Below are 26,082 nucleotides of genomic sequence, written 5' to 3' on the forward strand. Positions count from 1 at the left end.
GGACAGGCTGGAAAGATGAGGCAAGAAACAGGAACGCAGGAAGCAGCAGCACACACTACTCACAATGATGCAGGAAACCCATTGCTGAGGCGAAGTAGGAATGTCCAAAGGGCCCTTTTATATAGGACAGCGGCTTGTGATGTCATCTCAGGGTACTGTGGCCTTTTCCCTCCACAAGCCTTTTAAATCAGCAGATGTTGGGCAATCATGCGCCTACGGAGAAAGGCAGAGGCAGTGGTCCCAGCGGCGTCCTGCAGCTCCCTCCACAGAGGGAGAGGCTCAGCGGTTCAGGGCATCGGGGGTGTGTGTGTGTGTGTGTGGTAGCCTGCAGGGACGTCCCGCAGGTTGCCAAAAGTACTGTAGGTATTTCCCTTTCCTGAGAGAGCTTACCATCTATGTTTTGTACCTCTGAGGAAACTGAGAGTAGAGTGGATTGCCCAAGGTCACATGGAGCACTAGTGGGATTTGAACCTTGGCTTATAACCTGCTGCTATAACCACTAGGTTATTCCTCCACTCCACCTAGTCTTGTTCTATATTTAGTGAGGAACTGACTGTGTTTTGCGTGTGTGAATGAGATGAAGAATTCTGCTCATTTGTTGTTTCTGTGTAGGGATCCTTAGCAGCCTGGATTGTTTTGTTTTCCTAATAGTTGTGTTGGTGTTTTAGAGCCTGGCGTAATATTTGCAGTGTTGCCTTTTCATAGGTAGGGTTGTTACTGTTTGAGTGTTTTGGTATGGGAGGTTTACTATATAGTAACTGTAATTGTTTACTCATGGCTTTCTGAGGGCCAAGCCTACATCCAACACGTAGTACAGTAGGCCTAATGCCACATAAGTTCCAAGTATCTTTTCTGCTTTCTTTTGCAGGGCTTTCTGGTTGGTACCACAACAGTGCTTATACATATAATATATATGTGTTGTTATAAGTGATATTTTTACCTCAAAAGACTGAACTTTAAATATTCTTTGTCATGTAAAATCGTTTATTATAAATGTGTAATTTTTAATTGTGTATGGAGAGGGTGGGGCACAAGGCCATAAGATTCATCTAGGGTGAATTGGCCTTGGTATGAAATATCCTGGGACCCAGTTCAAAGTCTCTGACAGATAAGTGGGGATTTTTGTCACTTATTCTTTCATTTGTTTTATAATTTACATATTGATAACAGGATTTTGTTGGCTGGTTTTTCAGGTACATAATTATTTCACTTGTACGGAACATACCTATCAGCCCTGAGACTTGGTATTGGGGTTGAAATATTTAGTGGTTTCAAAATTCAAAGATAACCATGCCTCCCTGCAAATGAACTGTTTGCTCACTATTGGTACTATAGGGAAGAGGTAGCCCAATTTGCCCACCAGAAATCTTGGAACCTTACTCTAACCTTACATCACCTGTAAGCAATGTTCAGGCACAAAGATACTGTTAGGAAAAAAGAAAGGTCCATGAATGGCTCCATTAGAATTTCCAGGTTGGGGAGGGGGAGGGGACAGCACTGTAATTGTTTGCACGGGGCAGCAAAACAGCACCGGCCCTGATGACAGCAGATAAAGATCAAAATGGTCCATACAGTCTGTCCAACAAGTTGGTTAGGGTAGAAACTGCCGCTCCATGCAGATACTCTCATGCAGAAATGTTGACTTTAGATGTAATAGAGCTTATCCCATTTCTTCATTTCCATTCTCTAGTCAGTAGGGATCCTCTGTGTTTGTCCCAAGCTCTTTTGAATTCCTTACCCTTCTTGTCTTCACCACCAAGAGGGCATTCTATGCATCCATCATCCTTCTCCTGAAGAAATATATCCTGACATTGTTCTTGAGTTTTCCTCCCTGGAGTTTCATATTATGACCCTTTAGTTTTACAACTTCCTTTCCTTTGGAAAAGGTAAGATTTTTCTTCATCATTAATTGTTCTGCCTTCATGGTATATTTAAATGTGTATGTATACATTATATGTTTTCTTATTGTGCTGCCATTTGTGATAGTGTTCAGCTCTGCACGCTGTAGAGCAGTGTTTCCCAACTGGTGTGCTGCAGCAATCTTCAGTTTCTCTTTCCCCGACAGCTGGCCTGCAGGACATCCTCCCGCCAGCAGGGGGAGTCAGAGAACAGCGCTTATCTGCTGCTGCTGCTTCTGTTTTCTCCTCTGCTGGTTCTCCCCTGCAGCTGAAACAACATGGTGGACACTGTAGTCTCACAAATCCTGCTGGCCCCATGCAGTTCCGATTATAGAGGGAAATGGGCACAGAAGAAAGAAGCAGCACCAGGTAAGTGCTGCTGAAAGAGGCGGCTTGAGGGTGTTGGATGAGGGAAGGAAAGAGAAAGTACAGATGTCAAGGAAGGGGAGGAGGGGGTGTGAAGTGAGAGGGTTAGGAGAGAGGTTGATGGAGATTATATAGGGGGAGGGAAGGAAGAGGAAGGTGATTGTGATGATGCCAGGAGGTAGAAGGAGTGGGTAGGAAGGGAAAGGTCATGGTGATGATTACAGCAAGGTGAAGGGAGGGGAAGGCAATAATACCAAGGGGTGAGGGGAGAGAAAAGGGAAGAGAAGGTGAGGATGGGAGGAGAGTGTGAAAATACCAGAGGTGGTGGTGGGGGGGAGAAGATGAAGAAGAGAAGGTGATAATGCCAAGGGTGGTGGAGAGAAGATGAAGATTGCAGTGGAGTGAAGAGAGTGGAAAGATGGTGATGTGAGTGGGTGGGAGATGGGGAAGAGAAAAGGTGATGATGCGGGGGGGGGGGGGGGGGGGGGAAGGGGAATAAGAAAAGGGAATGAAAATGCCAGGGAAGGTGCTGGTGTACCATGATGAAGCGAGCTCGATGCCAGGTGTGCCATGACACAAAAAAGGCTGGGAACTACTACTGCAGAGTTCCTTTTTCTTACTGAATATTGTTTGAATGTTGCTGAACTCTGGTTGAATCTGTTCCTGTTGATCTCTATTTTTGTTTTCTCTCTTATTTCTATTGTTTCCTTGCTCCAAGGAATGTCTGGAACTGTCTAATCTCCTGCTAAATTTCAGTTAGAAGGAGGGCTCTTACAAGCTAATAGCTCTCCATCTTCTTCAGGCTCCTAGAAAGCCAGCATCCTTTCACCTCTTACTTTCCTCGTCTTTTTCCAATATGCTACTAGTCTGCTTAATTGCTAGTAGCTACAACTTCTACCCCAAGCTGCAGTGGTCTTCGTCTGCTGAGCTCCAGAACTCGTAACAGCTAACCAAGTAGTTCAGCTTCTCTTCTCTCCTTGCATGTCACTGTGAGTGCTGAAACTGTTTCTCTTCATTTTAGTAAACATTGTTTGGCGTTAAGAACGGAGTTTTCTGATAAATGAAAGTTGGGAAGACAAGCTTTAACTGACTGTCTAGGAATTCAAACTAGAGAGTGAATTCCTTGTGGGTGTTTGAAAGTCTGTATCATATCTTCCCTGACTCTGCTCTTCTCCAGAGTTAGACATATTTAGGTCCTTCAGTCTTCTCTCATAAGTCTTTCAATGCAGACCCCACATTATTTTGGTTGCCTTTCTCTAGTTTGCTTCCTTATTCTTTTTGAGATGAGGTCTCCAGAACTGAGCACAGTACCCCAGGTGAGGTCTCGTCCAAATATCTGTAAAGGGGAGTTATCACTATCTATTTCTTGCTGGTTATGCCTCTCTCTATGCAGCCCAGCATATGTCTGACATTAGCCACTGCCTTGTCGCATTGCTTTTCGACCTTCAGATCATTGGACACGATCACCCCGCGAAGACTTTCTCAAGGTTGGTGGACATTAGTCTTTCACCATTCATTGTATACAGCTCCTGTGAATTGCTGTACCCCAAATGCATAACTCAGACACCGCTTAAAAGTAACAGGCCTAGATGCGTCAGATTTTAAAAACTGTAGTTTAACCCTCACTCAACCCTGTTCCTTTTATCTGCAGATGGAAAAGGACAATTGTCAGCCCTTCCATTCCACACCCCACTTGTGATTTTATACATTTCAATAATGTCCTCTCTCATCTGTCTTTTCCAAGCTGAAGAGCCCTAGCCTGTATAACCTCACATCAAAGGGGAGCAGTTCCACTCCCTTTATTATTTTTGTCACCTTCCTCTGCTACTTTTCTAGTTCTGCTTTGTCTTTTTTTGAGATGGGGAGACCATAATTGCACACAGTGTTCAAGGTGCGGTCACACCATGGCTCAATGTACAAGCAATATGATTTTATTCTTCATTTTGTTTTGGATCATTCTTAACATTCTATTTGTTTTTTTGACCACTGCTGTGCACTGAACTGAAGATTTGTCCATGAGGACTCCAAGGCCTTTTTCCTGGGTGGTGACTCCTAATAGAGAACCCGGCATTGTGTCCCTATAGTTGGGATTATTTTTCTTTATGTGCGTTAGTTTCATCTGCCATTCAGATGCCCAGTCTTCTAATCATACATGGTCCTTCTGCAGTTCTTCACAATCTACTGCTATTTTAACAATTTTGAATAATTGACATCTGCAGTTTGATCACTTCACTTTTTTTTTCTCTTCTCCAGATCATTTATGCATATGTTCAACAGCACAGGTCCCATTACAGATCACTGTGCTACTTCACTAATGATATTTCTCCATTTGGAAAACTGATCATTTAGTCCTATCCTCTGTTTGCTGTTACTTAACCAGTTACCAATCCAAAATAGGAAAGCGCCTCCTATCCCTTTTAAATTTTTAAAAAATTTTTAATTTATGCATTTTCAATTACACCTCAAGACAATATACTTCATTAGAAAATATGTGGCGCAAATTTTTTTTTACATATCACATACAAAAAAAAAAAAAGCTCTCAAAAGGTAACAATGACAACATAAATCACCACATCCAAGCCCACTATTTAGGGGATATCAAGGTCACAATTTCAAGAAAAGTAAACTTGTTACTAAATATAGGGTAATGCTGACTATATTGGGGACCTATATGTTGAGCGATTCTTCATTCTGTCCAGGACGGTTATTAGGCAATGGAGTAGATGTTATCTTACTCGACAATTGAGGATGTTGAAAAAAGACCTGAGGCATTCTGAAATTTTATCAAACATTTACATGGGAACTTTAATATAAAAAGAAAGCACTCAACTCCAGGACTTTCGGTTTGAGTAGCAAAAATTGCTTTCTTCTTTTTTGAGTTTGTTTTGAAAAATCTGGAAACATGAATCTTCATATTTAGGAAAAGCTCCAACCTATGGCGAAAAAACATTCTAAGGACCCAGTCCTTATCAGACTCCATCAGAAAGGAAACTATTAATGTGGCAAGGTTTAACCAGATCTTTTTGGGTGGTTTCCAAAAGTGCTGTAACATCCAAGGGTGATTTAATTATAGGTGATAGCTCCGATGCTTCATTCATATTTTCAGGGCCCTTCTTAAATGAAGGTATATAATATATATGTGAAATATGTGGCAAAGCTTTCTCAGGAATTTTCAAGTTTTCCATAAAATCTCTTCCACATTTCTTTTGGGGCCACAGTAGAATCCTTGGGGAAATTTAATAAAGCGTAAATTTTCCCCCCATATTGATTTTCTAAATTTTCCAGCTGAAAGGCGAGCATTTGATTTTCCTTTATAACATTTTGTTGCAAACTCATCATGTTTCCCATCTGAGACTTATTTAAATCACAATTCTTTATTTCAACCGCTTCTGCCTCCACATATTTAATACGAGTATCCAGGTTAGAAAAGGAATTGAATACAGAATTAATTTGATGAGCCAGATCCAAATTTAAAGCCTGGATAGCGTCCCATGGAGAGTCTAAAGTTATAGATGTAGGTCTTACCAGTTCCACTGGCTGGCAAGCTGCCTCTGGAAATGCTGAATCTTCCCCTTGCCTTTTTACTTCGTCAACAGATGAAACCCCCTCCTTTCCTGAGTCCTTATTCGGCGCTGTTTGAAAAAACACCGAGTCAGAAGGCACTGCAGCGTCTCCAAGGTCTCTCTCAGCCAGCTCTCCCTTAGGCCGGCCCAGTGCATGTGCTTCAGCAGGGTTGGAGGGGGCACACCGCTTCTCTGGAGAGAGAGAGATTGACAGCTTAGGGAGTGAACCGGCTTCCTCTACTTGCCAGCTCTCCTCCAGCGAGCCCGCTCCCGGATTAACTCCTCCACGTTGGACATGGAAGTCCATCGGACCCCGAGCCTCCACAGCCGACAACTGAACAGGTAAACCCCACTCTCTGGCTCTTCTTTTTCTACCAGAGTGGGGCATTTTAGAGGCAAAAACTGCTGGGCTCCGTCAGATGCCTCACAAACGGCGAGTCAGGGCAGCCATCTTGTTTCCCCCAGGACCATCCTCAGTCCTCCTATCCCTTTTAATTTCTTGAGGAATTGCTCATGGGGTCTTTGTCAAAAGCCTTCTGAAAATCCCAATACACTGTATCAACCGGCTCACCTTTATCTATTCCAGGGCTTCCCAAATCTGTCCTGGGGACCCCACAGCTAGTCGGTTTTCAGGATATTCATAATGAATATGCATGAGATAAATTTGCATACACTGAGTCTCCATGATATGCAGATTTATCTCATACATATTATTCATTGTGGATATCATGAAAACCTGACAGGCTTGTGGGGTCCCCAGGACAGGTTTGGGAAGCCCCGATCTACACCTTCAAAACAATCTAATAGTTTTCAAAGCCAAGACTTCTCTTTGCTAAAACTGTTGACTCTTCTCCATTAATCTAGATCTGTCTATATGGAGAGTCATTTTATTTTTAAGAATAGCTTTTACCATTTTGCCCAGCACTTACCTCATGCTCACCTGTCTATAGTTTCTTGAATCATCCCTGGACCCTTTTTTTAAAATTGGCATTACATTGCCTACCCTTCAGTCTTAAGGTATTGTGACTATTTCAAATGATAAGTTACAGATTACTAGTAACAGGTTTGCAGTTTCCCGGTTGAGTTCTTTCGGGACTCTGGTGTGGATACTATCTGGTCCTGGTAATTTGTTACTCTTTAGTATGTCAATTTGATCTAGTACATCCTCCATTATTACAGAGATGTTTTAGTTGCTCAAAATAATCACCATCAAAGAATATTTCTGGTGTGGGTATGTTCCCAGCACCCTCCTCAGTAAAGACCAAGGCAAAGAATTAATTCAGTTTTTCTATTTCCTTCTCCTCCCTGAGCACCCTTTTTTTTTACTCCTTGGTCATCTAGCAGCCCAACTGATTCCCTCACAGTCTCTTTGCTTTGAATGTACTTGATAAAGTTTTTATTAGGTTTTGCCTCTATGGCAAGATGCTTCTCAAAATCTCTTCTCTTAGTAACATTTTATATCTAACTTGCCAGAATTTATACTGTTGCCTATTTTCTTCATTTGGATCCCGTTTGGTCGTCTACCCATTATTTCTCATTCCCATAATGCGTCCTTTCCGAACTCTCCATATTTCTTACCCCTTGCCTCCACCAGTCTTCCATTTTCTTAGCGTCCAGACAGATGAATTCAGAACCAGTAGGTTATGTACCTCTACCAGCAGATGGAGACTGAGCTAAGCTGACATTACAGTATATATTCCCCTACAGTGACATCAGCCCACCAGTATTCTCCATCTCCAGCAGATGGTGGACATGAATCTCCCTACTGGGGACTGCTTCAAGTTTTAGAAGGAGTAAGAAAGAAAAATGTAGTTTGCCCCGCTTGTTAGGGAGCGTGCCCTTCAAGCCCTGTTAGGAGCGCAGAACCACGGTCCCATCTCAAGGGAGGATGTGAGCCCTTGGATCATGGCACGGTTCAGGGAGGAGCCCCAAGACACACCGCGAGAGGTGAGCAGGTACGAGCACGGGTGGAGCGGGAGCAACGCTGGACTGAAGACAAGGCGAGGAATATCCGGAACAGGAACAAGGCAGGTTCAGCCCACCACTGGACCTACACGCACCAATGAGACCCAGCAACGCACTGCTGGTCTCAAGAGTAGCCCTCTGGCCACTCGATAGCCTTCCAGACCTGCCACTTGGGAACGACGAGTGCGTGAGGCCAGATGGAGGCTGAGGGCAGGAACACGAAGACTCAGGATACTCAAGAGACTCAGACGAAGACATGGATAATCAGAAGACTGACAAGGATTCAGGTTACTCAGAAGACTCAGACAAGGATTCAGGTTACTTGGAGGTCTCAGGCAAAGATTCAGGACTCAGACGAAAGTACTGGGTGAGAACTGCATCGCAGCGCGCCCTACACAGCCGCCCATGGCTGGTCGCGGCCCATGCTGAACGAGAAGCAGACTCCAGGTGAAGAAGTGGAACTTGAGACTGGAACATGACGAAGATTCAGTAGAGGCCTGCACCAGGGCTAGCCCTACACAGCCGCTTGTGGCTTGTCGCGGACCACTCTGAAGCGGAGCAGGTTCTTGCAGAGTCTTAGGCATGGACGGATGCAGGCACAAGGGACTCCGAAGACCGGGACAGGATTCAAGACTCAGGATTTTCAGAAGCAAGGCATTAAAAACAGGAGTCTTCCGGAGGCTTGCGCTGCAGACGAGAAGAAGGCCTTGTACCACGAGGCGCCCTACACAGCCCCCCAAAGGCTGGTCATGGACCACGACGGTGGTACGCCAGGAGAGGTGGACCGACGAGGGACCTGGGAACTGGACGAAGAGCTGAAGATGAGGCAGATGGAGTCAGGATAGGAACTTCGGACATCAGGAACATGGAACATGGCACCTCAGGACACGAGACTTCAGGAGAACTGGACATCTAGAACATCAGGAACCAGGAGACAGGCGACGAGGGACGAGACCAGGAACATCAAGGAGATGAAGTTCAGGAACATGAAGAACACGGAAAGAAGATCCATCAAGGCACAGGAAGACCACGGAGGACCTGAATCCAAAGAAGACCACAGACGCTGTGAAGACTATCCAAAGGCACTGAAGGAAAAAAAGCAGGGCCCTTTTATAGGGCTGATTCAGGAACAGGCTGATGTCTCCCCTGAGGGCCACGGGGCTTTTCTCACCACTAGCCCTTTAAATATGCAGGAGAGGCGTGCTCCCGTGCCTATGGGACATCCAGAGGAAGGAATAGCATTGGCGGTGTCCTACCGCGAAGGAGCAAAGCTGGAAGCAGCTCCCACATCCTGTGAGAGGCCCTGGCAGCAGCGCACAGGCCACGAAGATGGAGATAGCGGCAGCAGTGGCACCATGCCATGGTGAAGAGGCTCCTGGCGGTGGCACTAGGACTGCGGGAAGGCCAGGAACGTTGCAGCTCGGCCTGCCATGAGGGGCGGCGGCAGCGGCCTTGCTCAAGGAAGGTAGGGGACTGCCCACGGCTGTCATGGGCAGGATCCTAACACCGTTCTCCTTCGGTGATTCCAAATGGCCCCTCCCCAGTTAAGAATTCCTGATGTGGTTTCCATGGTCCCTCATATAAGTGCCTTGGTCCGGTAGCTATTTTTTTTCAGCTGCTGTGGACTTAGCTGTTGAAACAGCAGAAAGGCAGCAGGTGCAGGAAGCCAAGCGTGGTGATGACTGTATATGCCCTCTTCCCTGCAGCCAGAGACCGACTCTGTATTCCGTTAGGACAGGCTGATCTCAGGTAAAGCTTAAAAAAACCCCCAGAGAACAGAAGAGGAGGGTTTTTTGTAGGGCTTCCTCCTTTCTCTGGTGTCCGTGCTCGGTGCGCCGATCAGACATTCGTTCCCGCCCCTGAGGGAGGTTAGTGGATGTGGGCAGCCTGGCGGGATGAGCAGCCTTTTCGGGCTAGACCCCCTCTTAGGCTTTTCTCTGTGCGCCGCGTGGTAGGCTGTGGCAGCCATTTTTGTGCATTTTTCCTGCGCGTTAGGCTGCCCTCTTCAGGACCGTTGGTTCATGCAAGTGTACCCGGCTGTGCGCTCAAATTGTGCACCCAGTTTTTGGATGCCTGTTTTGGTGTCCAGTTGGTACAGCATCTGTTTTTGGCACAAGCTTGCCTGATTGTATGATCTGGGCTAGGGCACTTACCTTTTGGGCGCTCGTCATGCACAAGGTTGTGCGCTTTACTTTTGGGACTCCTAACTTTGGTACTCCTAAATTTTGTACACTTAAATTTTGAATGCCTAAACTTTGGACGCATATATTTTACAGCACAAATTCAGCTGGATGCACACCTTTCAGTCACCTGTTCATATTGACAGACTGGTGCCTATAGCTAAGAAACCTAATCGCCTTCTCTCTGTGCTGCCTGTCATATTCAGGCATCTCAGCCTGGCATTCCCTCTAACTTGTTCTAATGCTGCTTAGAGGCTTCAGGAGGAGTTACTTTCGTCTGATTTTACTACGCCCAGTTCTTCCCAGCCTGATGTGGGCCTGGGTAAAGACATGCCAGAAGGGGTGCCTGACCTTGGAGCTCCCTAAACTGGTTTGTCAGCAGGGGAAGGTAGCTCAGTGGGCACAGCACAGGTGCCTTCTGGTTTTGGCATGGATCCTTCTGCCTTTTCTTAAGTGGAACTTTTTTTCAAGGATTGCAATCCTTTCTTCAGGCCCAGGCCCAGCCCTCAGCCCTGACCAATCCTGCCAGACCAGAGTCACAGGTGGTGACCTCCCACATGTCTGGCATTTATTTATTTAAAAATATTTTATATACCGTCGTTCGTATTTACATCACAATGGTTTACAGAGAAAAAGTTACTTCAAAGATATAAAGCAAGTAAATGCATCATTAGGTATACAATTGTACATTCTTGGTCTAAAAATACGATAGCGTAGCTTGAAAGGAAATAGATATCACAAGAAAAGAGGGGATATATTTTCTGGACTCTTGATGTTAATGATCGTTCTTAAGGTGGTCTGAGTAGGCTAGTTCAAAGAGCCAAGTCTTTAGGTCGTTTTTTAAAAAATATTTTATGTTTCTACTCTTAGCTCTACAGGCATAGTGTTCCAGAGACTCTGTCCTGCAATAGAAATAACTCTTTCTCGAACTAGAGCCAAATATGCTGTATTAACTGAAGGGGCATGTAGTAAACCTTTGTTAGCAGATCTCAATGACCTATGTGGAATATGTAAGCGGATTGAGAAGTTCAACCAGTCTGTTTTCTGTCCATGGATTGCCTTATGAAGGATACAAAAGGTTTTCTACCATATTCTCTGTGTGATAGGGAGCCAATGTAGATTTATCAAAATTGGTGTAATATGTTCTCGTTTCTTACAATTGGTTAGGACTCTGGCTGTGGAGTTTTGCAAGACCTGAAGTGGCTGTAAAGTGGATTGTGGGAGGCCTAATAGCAGAGCATTGCAGTAGCCCAGTGAGGAAAATATGAGAGCCTGTAGCATTGAGCGGAAATCATTAAATTCTAGTAGTGGTTTTATTAGTCTGAGCACTAGCAGTTTGTAATAACCTTCTCTTAATTTTGAGGAGATATGTTTTTTAAAATTCAATTCACAGTCTATAGTTATTCCTAGATCTGCAAGTTCTAGTTTGATGTTATTTGGCATATTTAATGTATTATTTGAGTTCTTTTTTTTGTTTTCTATCCAGAAGTATGATCTCAGTTTTTTCCATATTTAGTGCAAGCTTCATATGGCCAAGAAGTTGTTTAATTGAGGACAGATATATAGTGATTAGTTTGAAAGTTTGTTCTAGTGTGTTGTGATAGGGACAAGTATCTGTATATCATCGGCATAAATATAGAAATTCAGGCTAAGGCCAGCCAGAAGATGACAAACTGGCAATAAGTATATGTTGAACAAGGTTGCTGACAAAGCAGAGCCTTGGGGTACATCGGTATTTAGCTCAATCTTATCAGAGAGCGTGTTGCCCATTTTAACCTGAAATGAGAAATGAAGTAAACCAATTGATTGTGTTATGTGTTAAACCGATTTCAGTCTCATTAATAAGATGTCATGGTTCACCGAATCAAATGCTGCAGTCAAGTCAAGTAGTATGAGTATGTATTTTTGGCCAGTATCGAAACCTTTCAGAACAGTATCAGTGAGTGACATCAGCAAGGTTTCTGTGCTAAGGTGTTGTCGAAAACCAAAATGATTTGGATAAAGTTTATTAAGTTCAAGATGTTCAACTAATTGTTTATAAACTACTTTTTCAGTTATTTTTGATAAAAATGGGAGGTTTGATATTGGTCTGTAGTTGTTCAATAAATCTGTCTAAATTGGTTTTTTTTTAGAATAGGCTTGATAATGGCAGTTTTTAATATATTTATATAAGTTTATATATTTAGTGATAAGTTTATTGGGGTGATTAATTGGGCAGTTGGTTTAAGCGTGGATGTAGTGATGGGGATCTAAGGGGTGGTTGGCGGGATTTAATTTTTTGATTGTTGCTTCAATTTCTGAGGAGGATATCTCTTCGAAACAGGACCATTCAGGTATTTCTTTTAACATTTTAATTTCTTGAGTTTGAATATTAGGGGTCAAGTTGACAAGTTGTCAATTTTATCTTTAAAAAATTGAGCTATTTCATTACATTTTGATTCATTCAAAGGATTCATTTCTGTATTGGGGGTTTTTGTTAAGTTCTTGACTAGAGTAAATAGGGTTCTTGGGTTGTGATTAAAGCTCTGTATTTTATGTTTAAAATATTCCTTTTTTGTTAAGTTTATGAGGTTTTTATATTTATTGAGCTGTGATCTGTATATCCCTAGCGTTTGTGTATTTTTATGTTTTCTCCAATTTTTCTAGTTTTCTTAATTGTGTTTTTGCTTTTTTAATGTTACCATTGTACCATGGCTGGCTGTTAAGCACCAAAGTACACCTAGATTGGCAGCCAGTCTTCCCGATAGGGATCTGGATGGCATGGATAATGAGGCTGATCCTTACTTTCTGGAGTATTGGGAAATTCCTCCAAGACTGGCACTGTATAGGACTGTGTTATGGTTCTTTCATGGAGATGAGTTACCAGCTCTGATTTCCCAGACATTAAAGATGCTGGGAGTACCTGGGGCTGATTCCATGTCTGAGCCAAAGAACAATCCCATTTTGGTTTCTTTGCGTAAAGTCTTTCCCCCCCCTGTTATGGAGGCCATTCAAGAATTGATCTTGTGTGGGGTGCCCTGAAGCTAATTTCAAAGGGGGTTGAGTCTTGGAAGGCCTATACCCACTAGATCCAGTGGTAAGAGAGTGATTACGTTTTCTGAAAGTGGACACGCTTGTGTGTGTTGTTTCCAAGTGGACAACTTATCCCCGTGGAGGGAGGAACAGCCTTGTTATGCACATGATAGAAGAATTGAGGCAATCCTTAAGCATTTCAAGCAGTAGCAATGACCTTGCATACAGCTTCTTGTTGTTCCCTGGTGGCTCTCTCCTGTTTACTTCTCTGTCAGGAGGTCGAGGACTCTGAGTGAATTCCAGAGTAGTTATGGAACCACAAACCGTCTTTTTGGTAGATGCAGGCTGCAATTTGGTCTGGAGCTCAGCCAGACGGGTGGCTTCGCTAATATCGGCCAAGTGTCAGTTATGGCTGAGAAATTGGTCTGCTGATGCAACATCCAAGGCTAACCTTATGAAATTGCTCTTTAAAGGCTCGCTCTTGTTTAGGAGGGAGTTGGAGAAAATGGCCAATAAGTGGAGCGACTCCCTGGTTGCTGGAGAATAAGAAGCAGTTGCCGCACCCTTTTGGCATGAGAGGTTGTGCTAGGGGATCCAAGCGTTTTCCATCCTAAGAGGAGCGACCTTTCAGAAGTCTTGACCTTTCAGTAAATCTTAGTCCTTTCGTCCCAGATGGGGTGCAGGATGGGGTGCAGGCTCGGGTAGCGGAACCTCCTGAGCCTTCCAATGAAGGTGTGCTGACCCATCCCTGGGAATAGGAGATAGGGGGTCACTTCTCTCTTTTATCAGAGGTGGGTTGAAATCATATCAGACCAGTGGGACTTGGAGATGATATGAGATGGATATGCGCTGGAGTTTCTCAGTGTTCCTCAAGGTGTGTTCATGGTTTCTCCTTGCCACTTCCCACAGAAGTGACAGTCAGTAGAATATACATTGTCAAAGCTCCTCAGTCTGAGGGCTGTTGTTCCAGTGCTCACATCTCAAGAAAATACGGCCTGATATTCCATTTATTTCATTGTGCCCAAGAAGGAGGGCTCTTTTCGTCCCATCCTGGATCTCAAGAGTCAACAGTTATTTGTGAGCGACTCATTTTTTATGGAGCCATTGCACTCAGTGATAATGGCTGTGAAGTCAGGGGAGTTCATGACCTCCTTGAATCTGTGCACAGCATACCTGCATATCTATCCGGCTAGAGCACCAACATTTTCTGCGCTTCACCGTTTTGGGTCGTTGTCTGTTTCGAGCACTGCCTTTTGGTCTGGCCACCATGCCCAGAACTTTTTCTAAGGTTATGGTGGTGGTGGAAGCAGAGTTGAGAGAGGATGGGATCCTGGTACCACCCACATTTGGACGACTAGCTGATTTGGGCCAAGTCTCTGGAAAAGCGCCTCCTGGTGACGTGCAAGATCTCCTTGTTGCAGAAGCTCTGTTAGGTGGTGAACCTGGCAAAGAGCAGTCTTCAGCCATTCCAGTTGCTAGAGTATCTCGGTGTTCAGTTTGACATGAAACAGAGCAGGATTTTCTTGCCAGAGGGTTGTATTCAGAAGTTGTTGGCGCAGGTGCGTCTGTTGAACACAATATGCCTAACAGTATGGTCCTATCTCCAGGTGCTCTGTTTGATGGCAGCGACCCTGGAAGTGGTGCCATGGGCAAGGGCACATATGTGTCCTCTTCAGCGCTCCCTGCTGTCTCTTTGGAGCCCACAGTCTCTGGACTATTCGATTCAGCTCCACCTGCCGATGGTGGTCTGCTCTTAACTACAGTGGTGGTTACAAGCGGATCTAAGAAAAGGGTTTTCCCTAAAATCACCGTGCTGGCTAGTTCTCACAACAGATGCAAGCCTCCAGGTTTGAGAAGCTCACTGTCAGGAATTGAAAGCACAAGGGTACTGAAGTGCAGAAAAGTTTCTCTGGAACATGGCATGGCATGCTTATAGTTTGGCGACAGATTGCAGGGTCAAGATATCTGGATAACTTTGGACAATGCAACGAAAGTGGCTTACATCAGTCAGCAGGGAGGAACTAAGAGCCAGCAAGTGTCACAGGAAATAGACCAACTTATGGAATGGGTGGAAATGCATTTTCAGAAGATCTGAGTCTCGCACATTGCTGGAAAAGACAGTGTAAGAGCAGACTTTCTCAGCAGGCAGTCTGGACCCAGGAGAATGGGTATTGTCAGACGAGATGTTTCAGCTGATTTTGTCTAATGGTATGGCTCTTGAGAGGGCTCGTTTGCTGAAGCGTGGGTATTCTGCTGCGGGGTGATGGCCATTTTGCTACGAGCAAGAAAGTTCTTTACTTCCTCAGCCTATGTTCGGGTTTGGCGAATGTTTGAAGTTTGGTGTGAAGATTGAGGGGTGCTTCCTCATTCGGTTAAGATTCCTCTCATTTTGGAATTTTTGCAGGATGGATTGAATAAAGGGTTGGCTCTTAATTCCTTGAAGGTACAGGTAGCAGCTTTTGCCTGTTTCAGAGGTCAGGTGAATGGTGGACCCTTGTCAGCTCATCCAGATGTGGCCTGCTTGAAAGGAGTGAAACATCTTCATCCTTCCTTGCGGTTACCAGTGCCCTTGTGGAGTCTAAATCTGGTTTTGGATTTCTTAGCGGGCCCTGCGTTTTGACCGATGCATAAACTTTCCTTGCGATTGCTGACATTGAAAAGTGTTTCTTGTGGCAATTTGTTCTGCGTGTAGAATATCCGAGCTGCAGGCCTTGTCTTGCTGGGAGCAAGTTCCTTCGAGTGACTCCAGCGGTGATACAGCTGCATACTGCTCCTTCCTTCTTTCCAAAAGTGGTCTCGGATTTTTACTTGAATCAGTCCATTTCCTTGCCGTCTCTGGATAGGGAAAGAGATGCAGAGAAATATCGCCTGTTGCGTCCCTTGGATATCAAGAGACATGTTGCGACCCTTGGATATCAAGAGACACTTCCAGCAATTGCAGCAAAATCTAATACAGCAATACTGAACATTTTCTATCAAATAAAATATTTATTTAAAAGAACAATTACTTAATTGAACATTCCCTTCCAAACGGAATCAATCACTACAAACCAATCACTACAATGTTTTAATTCTTATTAAACTTGTTTATCTTTCCTTTAACTCTAATCCCAGTTAGAATAACCCCTGTTTATTGTAACTTTCTCTTCCGTGCACTTGTTTTATACTACTGTAATGTATACTCTTATGTTTTAGTTATGTATGTTATAATGTATTGATCACCCCTTGTTTTATGTAAACCGACATGATACGTACTCCCGTGAATGCCGGTATAGAAAAACACAAATAAATAAATAAATAAAAATATTGTGAGGTATCTGGAAGATGGATCACCTGTTTGTCCTCCACGGTGGAGGTAAACAGGGCGAGTTGGCTTTGTGGGCTACAATACCTCGCTGGATTAAGGAGGTAGTCATGACCCTATATGTGAATGCTGAGCAGCCGTTACCTAGTCAGGTTAGGGCTCATTCCACTAGGGCTCAGGCAGTGTCATGGGTGGAAGTTAGTCTGTTGTCTCCTGTCTATATTTGCCAAGCTGCGATGTGGTCCTCCTTTCAGGCCTTTTTCCAGGTATTATCATCTGGATGTGCTGGCCCAGGAGGACACGGCCTTTGCATGTGAGGTTTTGACAGGACCGCGGGAAGCCGCTCGCCCTATTCCGGAGTAGCTTTGATACATCCTACTGGTTCTGAATTCATCTGTCTGGATGCTGAGAAATGAGAAATTAATACTTGCCTAATAATTTTCTTTTTTTTTTTTTTTTTAAGGAAAGACAGATGAATTCAGCTTCCTGCCCCTTGGCTGCTGAATGATCGTGCTATGGCCCTCCTGCGTGGCTACGTGTTCCAGGGATTACTGGTAAGTGTTAGTCCAGTCCCCCAGACTAGTATGTATTTATTTATTTATTTAGATTCTTTTAATATACTGATGCTCAAGAATGATAACATTCTTTGTCTGAGCTCAGTGTTTCCTGTTGGCTGAGTACTGGAATGGTCATCTGTTATTAATCAAGTTTTTGCTAGTCTGTCCACAATTAGCTTTTGAAGAGAATACTGGCAGGTTGATGTCACCGCAGGAGTATATTCTCTGCTCTGTCTCCATCTGCTGGTAGAGATGCATAACCCACTGATTCTGGATTCATCTGTCTGTCCTAAGGAAAAGGAAATTATCAGGTAAGTAGTAATTTCTCATTCTATCTCCCTCTTCCTCATCTTCCCCACTATCTACTTTCCTGCTTCTTCCCACGTATCTGCCACCTGTCTCTCTTTTTTTTTTAACTCCTCTTTCCTCTGCTTCCCTCATTTAATCCTCACCTCTCAGCCCCCACCACTATGCCAGCAGGAAGACCACTGGGAATTACTAGTCCATGATTTTTTAACATGCCCTCGATACTGAGATAGAGTGGTCAGCAGTGGTGGGATGTGCTTCTGCCAGTTTTCCTGCTGGAATAAATGGCCCCAATCTTTCCTGAATCAGTTTTTGAACTAAGAGTATGCTCTGTGGGTGGGATCCTGCAGGGCAGCTGGAGTTCAGAGGGTGTAACCAGAGAATAGGGAATAAGAGCTGGGATCCAGGTGAGGATAACCAGACCAGGCCTGGATCTCCAGGAGGACGGCAACTCCTGTAACATAACATTGTCCAAGCACTGAGCTGTGATGAAGCTGAACTGAGTACTGAAGGAAGCAGTACTGAACTGTAAGTAAAAGAGTACACTGTTCTGAAGGGAAGACAGTCTACTGTTATGCATATGTGATGCTGTAATAAAGATATACTGTTTCAAGCAAGGCTGGAATCAGACCAGTTTGTCCCCAGACCTGTGGGAATCACTGCTTGTTCCCACATATGGTGTCATGCTTGAGAATTTTTTCTAAAGCTTTGAACAGATAAAAAAAACCTCCAGTGTCCAAGAAATCGTCTGTTTGGAGTACAGAAAGAGTTGTGAAGAGGGCCTGTGGTTCTAAACATAGTACAGAACACCAGGGGGCCTGTGGCTCTAAACGTACAGAGCTCATGGGTACACAGAGCGATGTGGCTCAGAAGCTGCACTGAAGAGAAAAAACCCAAAGTTTAAAAATTCAGGTAGAGAGGAATCTGGGAGTGGCCCTGGTTGCAGGAACAGCCAGGAAGTGGTAGGTTTGTTCTGGCTAACAGGAAAAGCCTGGCTAAAGATAGATAGGAATTAATAGTGATTTAGTCAATGCTGGTTATGCAGGCTTTTTTTTTTTTTTACTTGAAAAAAGAAAAGAGGAAGGAGTACTAGTGCAGCAGGGCTGTGCTTAACAGGGTGAGGCCCTGGAAAAGCTGCCAGAGTGGGCTGTGAGTGCGGTGAATGGGAACAGGGTGGGGCTCTGTTCCAGCAAGCAAGCTACTTTGCAGTTTGAGGTGTGCAGCCACAGGAAAACATGGAATGGAGCAGCCCAGAGTACTGCAGCACCAGAATGCAGCAGTCTGAGAGTATGACTGATGGAAGGAGGCAAGTACTGATCCAGAATCTCCAGGAGGGAGATAGGAAGTTACAAGAAAGCCTTGCCTTGCAAGGAGTTAGCAGGCCTGGGATGAGCAAAAACGGAACCAGAAAGCACACTGGGCCATGGTCAACTTCTGTTTGGAGTAGAACCTCATAGCCTCGTCAAGAAGTGGCTACAGAGTGGCCAACGGGATATACCACTGATTGGCCAAGGATGGCGCTATAGATAGTCCTGAAGAAGACCCTGTAAGGTGCCCAAACATTATTGGGAGTCCAGAGACTGCTCCTGTGAGAAGCTCTGAGAAGGGATTGGTAAAGAATCCTTGGAGAGGGCAATACAGACTGGCCAGATGGAGGCAGTATTGAGAGGGTGGAAGTCGGCACTACAGGAAGTCCCTAGGAAGACCCTGTAGGGTGCCCAAACACTACTGGGAGCCCAGAGACAACTCCCTTGAGAAGCCCAGAGTAAGAGTTCACAGAAAGGCAAGTGAGCGGTGGCACTACATAGACTTCCTGCAAGTGAGGCTGCAGAGGAGCCAGCAATCGGTGTGAGTGGCCCGAGTGTACAGAGGTGTAAACTGGAGAACCCAGAGGGGGGAGGTGCTGTGCTGAACCTGGAGGAAGAGTTCAGGGAGAACCCAGAGAATGGCGGCGTGGAGATTACAGCAACTGAGGATACAGAGGAGCCAAGGAGGGGCTCTATATCCAGAGATACCAGATGCCAAGAAGCGGACACAGCTGGTTATAGAGGAACCATCACAAGTGGTTCCTCAGTCTGTCCATAAAGCTCCATCGAGGTGGAATTTGAACCCAGAGCCAGCAAAGGACTTAGTTAAAGGACTGGGGATGTGCACCAAACGGCACACTGGGTGGTGGTCATGACACAATCAAGGATAACCCTAAGAGATGGGTGTAAGCATGTCACTAGGTCCCCATTCTTAAGCATAGCTGGTGGGAAGCCAGAGGAAGGGGAATGGGATGACTTGGAGTCTTCTGGATGGAATCCAGGAGGAAGTATGAAAGCTTGGCCCGATAGGTCAAGCTGAGAGGAGGGATATGTGAAGCAGTGCCCCTAGTGTTCCCCTATTTACCTATGCAGAACCAGGCTAGACAACTGGTCTACCTTAAATCAAATAAGGAGAGTATGCTATGTGGGTTGAATCCTGCAGGGCAGATGGAGCTCAGAGGGCATAACCAGATCCTGGGGAATAAGAGCTGGGATCCAGGTGGGGATAACCAGACCAAGCCAGGTCTCCAGGAGGAAGGCAGCTCCTGTAACGTAATACTGACCAAACACTGAGCTGAGATGAAGCTGAACTGTGAGTACTGAGGGAAGCAGTACTGAACTGTAAGTAAAGAGTACACTGTTCTGAAGGGAAGACAGTCTACTGTTGTGTATGTGTGATGCTGTAATAAAGATATACTGTTTCAAGCAAGGCTGGAATCAGACTAGTTTGTCTCCAGGCCTGTGGGAATCACCGCTCCTTCCAAAGAGCCATCATTTCAAAAAGTTCTTTATTTAAAATATATAGCAGTTAAAGTGTTTTGGATTAAAAAATAAAGAATAGCATTTGGAAAAAAGAGCAACAGATGATGATGATAAGTTTAGAAGTAGGAAGACAGATTCTGAAGTGAGTAGAATAGGTTATGTCAGCCTTCTTTGTAGCATTTCTAAGTATGGTGCTTATGAAATGGAGTACTGTGTTGTCTGAGGCAGCTCCTCTGCTGCCCCCCTGTCAGCAGAGGGCATCAGCAAATTCAGATACAGTAGATGGTCATCTCTCCACGCTTTAAGCTATTGTATACATCACAGTTATTTCCAGTTGAGGGGTTGGCAGGTTGAAAGAGAAAGGCAGATACCTTGGCCAGCAGAGTTATTGCTTTGCCCTTCCAGGCAGCAGTTCTCTAGGATAGGGCCTCCCCTTTACTCTCCTAGTAAAGTTCGACAAATAGTTGAATTGGCGGAACTGTGTTCAGGTTTCAGAACTGCACTAGCGCAAAGGTGTCACTGCACACATCTCACACTTGTGTGTGCATGCCCCCGGGTGTCTCATATATTCTTTCTGTACTTTTTCTCTGTAAGGTTACAGTGACGCTCAAGTACATTTTGTATTGCATTCATGAACTTATGTACAAGCTTTAGAACCCTAAAATTAGTGCTGTAGCAAGAGCAGTGAATTTGCAATGTCAGCTTTTTTTTTTTTCCTGGGAGCACTGACCAGGCTTAGATTAGCCCAGCTTCTAGATCACAACCGTAGCCCACTTAAAGTAGCACTGGCACTGGACACCTCCAGAACTGGAAGCATTTATTGTGTCATTTTTAGGAGGGGAGAGAGGGGAAATAATGTGACTGGATTGAAGCAATACAAAAATCATTTCATGAACCATTCAATTTCTTCTTAGGTTTTCTATTTTAAAAGGACATTACTATGTTTTTCAGACCTCTGGCTTTCCCTCAAACCTTTCAGACCTTATAACATAGTGTGGTTGCCGTGCTAATCCCCTTAGGTTCATTTGTCTATTCAGGCAACATCATTCTTAGCTAGATTTGCCATGAACTGATGAAGAAAGCACTGCTCTTGAAAGCTAGTAGTCACAAATGCGTTGTTAGTCCCCATAAAAAGCTTTTGCCTACAGCTTTTTTTTGGTTGACCTTTCGTTTTTACAAATCTCACAAACTCTGATTACCCCGACCCCAGGGAGCTGTGCTACCCTATCCTCTATCATGATTTTAAACGGGCAAAAGGAAAAAAAAAAAAAACCTTCAGGGAGCACAGGAGGAGGAGAAAAGGGTATGGAGGACAGAAAGGAATCTCCCAGGAGATGCAAAACAAGCTCCCTGGCTTTGCGGGACTACTGGGGACACGCGCCAGACAAAAGAGCAGGCAGTGTATAAATGAGCCAGTTTGGCAGCAGCCTGGCTGACTGCAATGAGAGCAGCCGAGCGGTGCGTGCTCGGAGGCGGCGGGTGCCAGGCACGGCTGTCAGCATCAGCGAGACGCCCCTGCCACTTCCCAGGCGCCGCTGCAGCACCAGCGCTGGCTTGGAAAGGTGGGCGCTCCTGGAACTGCCGGGGGGGCTGCGTAACCACAGGCCCCTAGCCCCCCGCACCTGCTTGCTTCCAGGTAGGCACAGACATCAGAGAGCGCGAGACTTCCAGGCACGCTGCGGCATCTCTTGTCGGGCTTTGGGTGGTTTAAGCAGCAGTGCTAACCAAATTCCTGAGGCACAGCTCTATTCCTTCTGCTTTTGGTTCTTAGTCCTAGATCGCTTTTCATTGTTAGCCTTTTTTTTTCCCTTAGGTTTTTCGTTCTGTGTGTGTGTGTGTGTTGGTGCGAAGTGTGAAGAAGAATAAGGTTTTGGGGCCACATCCCTTACTGAGAGAGGTCTCGTTCCACTCCATCTAATCTGAGGAGCGGATGGGTGGAACGAGACCTCTCTCAGGTACACCCTGAGAGAGGTCTCGCTCCACCCTGATCCCGCTCCTCAGATTGCACACACATCTGCCCAGTGTTCTTGTTAAAGGGGGTACCATGGTAACCCCTCAATTTTCTTAGATTCATAATGGCTAGAGTGGCTGACATCATCCTGAGAAGGGAACATAAATCAGAAAGAAAAAAGGATCTTGGTGACTGATTTATTTTTCACCACTAGCTGAATTGTGTAAGAAACTTTTACTAGCACTGGTGCTTTAAGGCTCCATATGTTTGCGGGTAGCATCAGACATTCACTTCACATGTTCTACTTACGTTACAGAGACAACTGTGCCTACTACCGACACAAATACTTGTGTATGTGTGGCATCTTTCGGCAGAGTTAAGGATGTAACCATAATTTGTTCATTCTGTAGTTTCAGCGATCAGTCCGTAATGCCACAGTGAAAGGAGTCAAAATAAATTAATTCCAAGGGAGAGGCATAGTGAATGCTTTCTAATTTGTGTTGCATTAAAAATAAACTTTGTGAGATGAAACTAGGAGATGAATATCTCATGGTATTTGACATTTTTTCCATAGTAAAAATAAATATATTCAGGCTGGCTCACAGGCTATTTGACTCCATCCAATGGAGCTTTTGGGGCTAGGGTTTTGCACTCTCCAATTTTCACAGGACATGAGCTTTGCAACTGAGGCTATACATATATATAAAATTTTTCTTTCACGTGTCCCAAGGGAATTAATACAGATGGTTCATTAAGACAGTGTTTCCCAGCCTTTTCACACCTAAATTAACAAAATTGTTGGGTGGCACACCAGCCTGCCCAGAACATGGAAATAACTCATACGGACAAAAGGAGAGCCAAGGAAGCACTGAATGCCTCACCAGTCTCTCTTCCAAAGTTTAAAACAATGGGAGAGGAGGCAAAGACACGCATGAACGCATCACAGGGCACCAGGTCCTGGGGGAGAAGGGAGAAGTCAGTGTGTGGTGCAGGCAGCCGGCTCAGTTACCTCGGCTGCCAGAGCGCCTCCACCGCTGCTGCTCCCAAAGGGAGTCGCATCCAGTGCTCGGTGAATGCTCTCCATATCTCACCCGGCCTGGGGATGGGGACAGAGGCTTGAAGGGCTAAAAGATGGGGAAAGGTGAGGAGGTGCTGTGTGCATAAAGCAAGTCCCTCCTCTCCATGCTCCGCGTGCTGCCCATTAATTATATAACCCTGCAAAGTTCATGCTGTGGCTAGGAAGGAGAGGCATGCATGATTACACGTTTTTTTTTTCTCAGAAAGAGAGCCAGCACGCGTGTCTTTCATTGCTGCAAAGTGCTAAGGGAAGAGCCCAGTTGCTGGTCTGGATCTGAGTATCAAGCAGCGGTGACTCTTCCATGGCGCACCTGATCGGTCCTGAAGCTACACAGTATGCCATGCATTAAGAAATGGGTCCAACTGTAGGAAGGTTTCAGTTTTCTGGAAGTCAGAATAGCTGCAGGTTGATTTTTAAGGTTTATGGAAAGTCTAGAAATGGAAAAAAAATTCCCAGAGGAGCAATGACACACAAAGCATGTGCGTCTATGCTCCTAAATCGTTTGGCATACATCAATCTGCCTGAAATGGCAAAGTTGCTACTACTTATGTTTTACATATTTTGGGGATAATCTTATAATAGGTTGCATACATTTGCAGGCTATTCTGCACCCAAGGTACACCAGTTTTCAAAGTTGAACTTATGCATGTAGGTTTGCTTTGGAAATCATCTCGCAAAGCTATGCACACACAATTAAACCTGCAGTTCAGTGCCCACAATTTTCCTAAGAGAATTTGTGCAGACTTTTTAAAATAAAAAAAATTTGAACAGACTTCACCCCCTTACAACGCCTTTCCTCTATGCATGTAAAATTTGCACTACAGTTTGCATGCACCAGAATTTATACACACAACCTGCAGAAGTCCCTTCTAAAATGACTTTCCCTATAACCACCATTTTGAAATGGATCCTGTACCTTCTATTAGCTGTGAAGTGTGGTATGAACATACCTGAAGGCATGGCTGTGATTAGAAGACGTTTTTCTCTCAAGTTACAGCATCAACTACAGGGCAAGACTTTCTCAGATTTCTGTGGGCTGTGACTTTTTTCCTAGTAGACAGATTTTTTTTAGTCTTGCTCCTAGCTATCGAGTACATTTCCAAAAGGGTTTACATGTGGAAAATGAGCCTTCATTTGCGTACCTGCTATTTTATAAATGTCAGAAGTCCGCACGTAATTTTGGTTTTTCGCGCACATTTACTTGCAGAGAAAAGAGATGGTCTGTGGGCGTCCTGGGCCAAGAGGCAAACGTAGAAGTAGCTGTTTTATAAGAGGTTTACACGACTTCGTTAGGCAGCTTATTTGTGCAATTTATCACCTGTGCAATTGGTATCGGAATAGTCTGTTGCCTGCTATGTTTGGGTGAGAAGTCTGGGTGAACTGGAGCTAGCGGGGGGTCTAGGAGAACTGGAAATGGACTGGGTGAACTGGCGCTGGTATCGGCAAACTGGTGACTTCAAGTCCACGTGCACATTTTAAAATATACCTGTCTCCGCCTATAAATCAGGGTTTTACGAATACGTATTATATTTTTTGACACGTAATGTATACATCCGTATGTTTATAAAAGAGGTAGAGAAAGATTGTGCTATCCTCGCACTGGAAATCTTTGTGCATACTGAGATAAAGGCATGTATTTTCAGAGTTGAACTACGTGGTATTTTATGAAAGTGTGCAGCTTCCAGCACTCAGTTTATAAAATCCTAGGGTGAATCTCCATGCATCCACTTATGCGCATACAGGCTCTACCACGAATAGTTTTGAAAGGATCAGCTGTATCTAGGCAGGCCAGCCCAAACATCAGAAAGGCACTGTTTGATCTTATTTATTTTACTTTTTTATTACATTTGATCACCCACCTAACTGATGAAAAACTGAAGGCACTTTATACAGCCTGCAACTCCAGTATGATTCCTGAACACAGTTACATGACAGAAACAAAAGTAACTCTTAAAAATGTACTTTTCAATGCCAATTTTTATTTAGCTTAAATCCCAACCACATCCAAATGTAAACACTGAAGAATACAAAATGTTAGTCTAACAAATCCGTACATGCTAGCCTACACAGCCCATATTAATATAACGTGGGGTCGCCTGGACTTCTTTAGTAACGTGCAATACGCAATTGGAAATAGCATATGAATGAATGCAAAATAACTGCTCCCATACCTTCACCTAAGGATACTTTATGTGCTGCAGGGCAGGAATTACAATTAAATTCAAGATAACATTTACCAGAACCAGATGAGAGCTGGACAGGCTAATCTGAAGACAGGTGAACAGTTTAGATGTCTTGTATACCACCATGTACTTAAGCCAGTTAGAAGAACATTATACTCATGGCAACATCACCTAAGCATGCTGTACAGCAGTGTTTCCCAACCAGTGTGCCTTCAGGGCTGCCGCAGAACAGTCACCCCTGCTTGATGCTCAGATCCAGACCAGCAGCTGGGCTCTGCTCTCAGCCCCTTGCAGCAGGGGTGGATCTTTAAATGTGCAGGAGCTCCTTTCTGAGAGCCTGTGAGATCATGCGTGCTGCCTCTTCCTGGCTACAGCGTGATCCCTGGAGGGTGGTAATTAATGGGCAGCACAGAGAGGAGAGGGACCTGTCTTATGCAGCACACAGCAACTCCTCATCTTTCCTGTCTCTGAGCCCTTCAAGCCTCTGTCCCATCTCCGGGCTGAGTGAGACGGGAGAGAACGTTCACTGAGCGTTGGATGTGACTCACTCTGAATACTGGAAGCAGCGGAGAAGCTCTGGCAGCCATATGCAGTAGTCAAGGTAACAAACTGAGCTGGTAGCTTGCTTTGAATTGACTTCTCCCTTCTCTTGCAGGAGTTGGTGCATTGTGACGGGTTCATGCGTGTCTTCGCCCCCCTCTCCCATTGTTTTAAAATTTAGAAGAGAGACTGGTGGGGCTTTCCGTGCTTCCTTAGCTCTTCTTTTGTCCATAAACAGTAAGTCCTCTCCATGTCCACATTGCCTTCTCCATGGAGGCTGGTGTGCCACACGACATTTTTATTAATGTAGGTGTGCCTTGGGCATGAAAAGGTTGGGAAACATTGCTGTACAGATGTGTGATGGGTTTGACGCAGTGCTGAGGTCCGTGA

At 44.7% G+C, this 26,082-nt stretch overlaps 1 protein-coding gene across 5 annotated transcripts in view; it reads left to right on the forward strand.

The window, feature by feature from the left end:
* Positions 1-2,151: 2,151 nt before the first annotated feature.
* TAL2 (TAL bHLH transcription factor 2) overlaps positions 2,152-26,082 on the forward strand; it is a 48,954-nt gene continuing 25,023 nt past the window's right edge. For 3 of the 5 annotated variants that reach the window (XM_029604731.1, XM_029604737.1, XM_029604757.1), the window contains exons 1-2: positions 2,152-2,267; positions 16,752-16,842. The gene's annotated coding sequence lies outside the window, so the exon portion shown is untranslated. Of the gene's footprint in view, positions 2,268-16,751; positions 16,843-25,394; positions 25,754-26,082 lie in introns of those variants that run through there. The other 2 variants (XM_029604746.1, XM_029604774.1) reach the window with 1 other exon arrangement.

This window comes from Rhinatrema bivittatum, chromosome 1, assembly GCF_901001135.1.
Source record: "Rhinatrema bivittatum chromosome 1, aRhiBiv1.1, whole genome shotgun sequence".
Classification (NCBI taxonomy): domain Eukaryota; kingdom Metazoa; phylum Chordata; class Amphibia; order Gymnophiona; family Rhinatrematidae; genus Rhinatrema; species Rhinatrema bivittatum.